Source organism: Ceratotherium simum, chromosome 39, assembly GCF_057802395.1.
Source record: "Ceratotherium simum simum isolate JZ-2026a chromosome 39, ASM5780239v1, whole genome shotgun sequence".
Classification (NCBI taxonomy): Eukaryota; Metazoa; Chordata; class Mammalia; order Perissodactyla; family Rhinocerotidae; genus Ceratotherium; species Ceratotherium simum.
Window position 1 is genome coordinate 685,129 of NC_141938.1, and position 4,955 is coordinate 690,083.

At 38.6% G+C, this 4,955-nt stretch overlaps 1 pseudogene; it reads left to right on the forward strand.

Annotated features, from left to right (window-relative positions):
- Positions 1 to 1,510: 1,510 nt before the first annotated feature.
- LOC101397903 (olfactory receptor 7A5-like) lies at positions 1,511 to 2,432 on the forward strand (annotated as a pseudogene).
- Positions 2,433 to 4,955: the final 2,523 nt, after the last annotated feature.

The window sequence follows — 4,955 nt, forward strand, 5'->3', positions numbered from 1 at the left end:
TTACTAAAAATTGTTGTTTTCCTTTAGTGGTGTCATGTTTCCTTGATTTTTTATGTTTCTTGTACCTTTTTGTTGATGGCTGCACATTTGAGGGAGCAGTCACCTCTTTCAGACTTTGTGGACTAGCCTCAGTGAGGAAAGACCTTCACCCACAGCTGGGTATGAAAGTGGCATTTAGGTTGAGTGTGGCAGCTCCTGCTCCAGGATTACATTGAATAGCAGTGGTGAGAGCGAGCATCCTTCTCTTGTTGCTGATCTTAGAAGGAAAGTTTTCAATTTTTCACCATTGAGTATGATATCTATGGGCTTGCCATATGTGGCTTTTATCATGTTGAAATATATTCCTTATATACCTAATTTCTTTCTAATTTCTGAAAGAGTGTTGACTTTTGTCAAGTGCTTCTTCTGCATCAGGTGAGATGATCATGTGGTTTTCATCCTTCATTGGTTAACATAGGGTATCACATTTATTAATATATGTATGTTAAACGATTCTTACAGCCCAGGGATAAATCCTGCTTGATCATTGTGTATGACCTTGTTCTTGTGTTATTGAATTCTATTTGCTAATATTTGTTGAGGAGTTTTGCTTCTGTGTTATCAGGGATATTTGCCTACAATATTCTTTTATTAGGGTGTGATTAGTCTGGCTTTGGTATCAGGGTGATGCTGGCTAAATAAAATTAGTTTGGAAGTGTTCCTTCCTCTTCAATTTTTGGAAATGTTTGAGAAAGATCTGAATTAATTCTTTTTTAAATGCTTGGTAGAATTCACTTGTGAAGCCTTGGCTTTTCTTTGTTGGGAGATTTTTTTTTATTATTGATTCAGTCTTTTTGCTCCTTACTTGTTTGTTCAGATTTCCTATTACTTCATGATACATTCTTGGTAGGTTGTGTTTCTAGGAATTTACCCTTATCTTCTAAATTATCTAATTTGTTGGTATATAATTGTTCATAGTGGTTTCATGATCCTTTTTATTTCTGTAGTATCAATTATAATGTCTTCACTTTCATTTATACTTTTATTAATTTGAAGCATTTTTTATTTTTCTTAGTCTAGCTGAGGTTTTGTCAATTTTGTTTTCTTTTTCTCTAACCTCTATAACTAGTATCATCTCACCTGAAAATGTTTATCACCACATGATACATCAGTCATTGATTTATGAATACTCTCTCTCCCACCCCCAACAAATATGCTTAAATATAACTTCCTTCAGGGCAAGGATTTTTTTTCTGATGGTTCAGACATGGATTTCCACTGCCATTAATAATGCTTGGTACATAGTAAATGCTTAAAAATATTTGTTGATAAAATAATAGGAGAAAAATGGAGCATTTGATATCCTTTCTATAATCACAAAAAAGCAGTAGATCTATAGATAAAATATGGGAATTAATAATTAGTTAAGTGTAAAATACAAACAACAGCATTTCTGTTACGTTACTGATAACTGCTTTTTCACTAAATAATTGTTGTGTTTTTCCCCTTTTATGGCAGTCACACCAGCCACATGGAACCAGAAAACCAAACACAGCTTTCAGAATTTATCCTCCTTGGATTTTCAGAGGAGGCAGAGCTGCAGCCTCTCCTCTCTGGGCTGCTCCTATCAATGTACCTGATCACTGTGTTTGGGACTTTCCTCATTATCTTGGCCATCATCTCAGACTCCCACCTTCAGACCCCCATGTACTTCTTCCTTGCCAACTTGTCCTCAATAGACATCTGTGTCACCTCCACTACTGTCCCAAAGATACTAGTGAACATCCAGACTCAAAGCAAAATCATCACTTATGCGGGTTGCATCTCCCAGATTTATTTTTTTTCTTGCTTTCTGGAGAGTTGGACAACTTCCTCCTGACTGTAGTAGCCTGTGACCAGTTTGTGGCCTTCTGTCACCTCCTCCACTACACAGCCACCATGAACCCTCAGCTCTGTCTCCTCCTGCATCTGGCATCCTGGACCATGACTGTCCTGCATTCTTTGTTGCAAAGCTTAATGGTGTTATGGCAGTCCTTCTGTCCAGACTTGAAAATCCCCCACATTTTCTGTGAACTTAATCAGCTGGTCCAACTTGCCTGTTTTGATACTTTCCTCAATCGTATAGTGATATATTTTGCAACTGGACTTATAGGTGTTATTCCAGTCACTGGGATCCTTTTCTCTTACTTTAAGATTGTATCTTCAATTTTGAAAATTTCATCGGCTGAAGGCAAGTATAAAGCATTTTTTACTTGTGGGTCTCGCCTCTCAGTTGTCTCCCTGTTTTATGGGACAAGCTTTGGGGTTATCTCAGTTCTGCTGCTGCCCCAAACTCCAGGGCCAGTGCAGTAGCCTCGGTGACATACACTGTGGTCACTCCCATGCTGAATCCCTTTATCTACAGCCTTAGAAACAAAGACTTGAAACAGACCCTGAAAAAACTCTTCAAATGAGAAACATCCTCTATGTGACAGGAATGTTTGTCTCAGATTTGGAGAATTCTCACAAATCACAGGGCTCAAAACTCTGGGAAGCCCTAATTGTGGTTCTTTTATTAGCTCAGGAAAAGATAAGCTGCAATGAACTTTATTCCTGGAGGTAATATATCATTGATTTTAATTCTCTTACATTTTAAGCAATTTCTGCTTCAGAATTTTCTTTGAAAACATTTTTCCCTCTCTGACTGCGTTACTTAAGTTTTAGTGCAGAAAACACTTAACCAATAAATGCCCTTTGCTTAAATCTGTTTGATTTGTGTTTTCTGTCTCCTGCTGCCTAGAGCATTCCCAATGGAAGATCTCACCTACCATTAGCCTTCCAGTGCAGGGCTATTGAACTCCCACCCAGTCTACTGATAATGCTTTGCTAAAGACATGAACACCTGTGCATTATCAAAGTCAGTGATCACATCTCATTCTTTCTTATACTTTATCTCTTTGTGGCATTTACACATTTGCTCTCATTACTTAAAGCTGTTCACTTTTGGCTTAAAATTGGATTCCATGAAAATATAGTCTTTAGTTCTCTATTTCTTTGGCCACTTCTCCTTAGCCACCTCCTCCACCTCCACCACTCTCTCTGTCCTATTATCCCAAGATCTTTTCTTTGTTCCTCTTATAGTATCACTCTGTGCACTGCCAACCTGTTATTCACATCCACCACTTCCCCCATAGCCTATATTCTAATACATCTTCATTTATATCATTGTCTCAATCTCTCTTCCCCCTTATGTAGATAGCTAGTTAACCCCTTCAAATAAATATGCTGTATATACCTCAAAGACACCATTTCCATTATTCCATATGCTTATTATCTTTCCCTTATGTCAATAAAAATTATTATAGAGAAAAGATGGTGTGTTTAATTTAGGTAATTTGAGGAAAGTTTAATAGAGGAACTAGTTTTGAAATTTTGAGCATGGTGTATGGAAAGTACCAGAGATCATGCAGTATTTGGGTTTTAGTAACAGTGGTGACCCTTATCAGCTACAGACCTGAAGACATAAGTGAAAGGAGTGATTACTGATACAGAGGAAGAAGGACTTGTGTGATGAGGCCTTCTTGATGGGAGCCAACTGTGAGACTGAGTCAGTCCTGATCCTCATGGTTCATGGCATGGTTTGGATCTCAAGATCCAGCTTAATTGACTCTTATCCAGAAATATTGTTCCTCCCTCTCATACGATTATAGCATGACATATTATTCTTTCTTTGTAAAAAAGGTTCACAAGATTTTATTATTCGGATGATAGTTTTATATAAATTCAGTTCTTCCTCTTTGCACTGAACTTTCACCAAGTAATTTTCTGACATAAATTTTGTTTCTCAAGCTAACTTTATGATTGGTAAGAGAAATTCCTGAGAGTGTCTCTCTCTCTCTCACAGACACACACACACACACACACGCACACACACACACGCACGCAAGATGTTACATAAATTGTACAACTTACATAACAACCAAAGTCATGATTGGTTCATAATGTTCATTCGCCTCCAGCTGGACTAAAACTTGTGAAGGTAATGACTGTATTCTGTGTCCATTTTATCCCGACAAATCTGTGGAAGCCCAGAAAGAACATGTGCACCAGAAAATAAGCCTCCCTCCTGATGCTCTTAACCGCAGGACCTCTTCTCTGCTCTGGTGCCCACCATCAGAATCAGAACAGAAGCCTTGGTAACATTTAGGGTTGGCTGTGTGGAGTTGGTTCTGATCAGAGATGTTTCCTTGTCCCTGAGTCAAAGCTCTGAAATCTCAGCAGACTTTGTCCAAATGAGTACTTTAGTTTAGTGATGGAACTGCTTGCAGAGCTAGAGGGGCCACCCTCAAGATATGCCCCGCTCTCTGGATTCTACCTCCAAGGAAAGAAGAGCTCCTAGGAAGACAGAGCCCAGAAGGATGGGAAACCATACCAGGCTCCTAAGTTGTCCCTAATGGTCAATTGACAAAGAAGTACTCTATTTTTCTTCCTGATCTTTATAACACTAAATTTCAGACAATAATGATAGTAAAGCAATTTCTTTAATGACACATCATGAGAACTCAATCCGTTCAGTCACTGAAATTGTAGGTATTTCCCCTAGATCCATTCAAAGGTGGCTTGAAGGAAACAAAATGGCATCCACCAGAGACTTCATGTATGACTCTGTCTTCCTTGTGGCAGAGCTTCCATCTTCATCACTTATCTAAGAAGAAGCAAAATGAGTGTAAGCAGAAATGCCATGAGCCAGAGCATCCAAATAATTGGTTTGGGAACAAGGTGTGGCGGGAGATAGAGCATGTTTTAGGCACTTTATTAACTCCAGGGGCACAGACAGAAACTCTTGAACTCTCCTTACATCATTGATAGAAATAATGACATGACCGTTCAAGAATACAAAATTCTGGAGGGAGATTAAGGATCCTCTGCAGCCTGCACTTCCTCAAGTTCAATTGTGATGCTTGGTTCATGGAGTCTTCAAGGTGAATTTGTGCTTC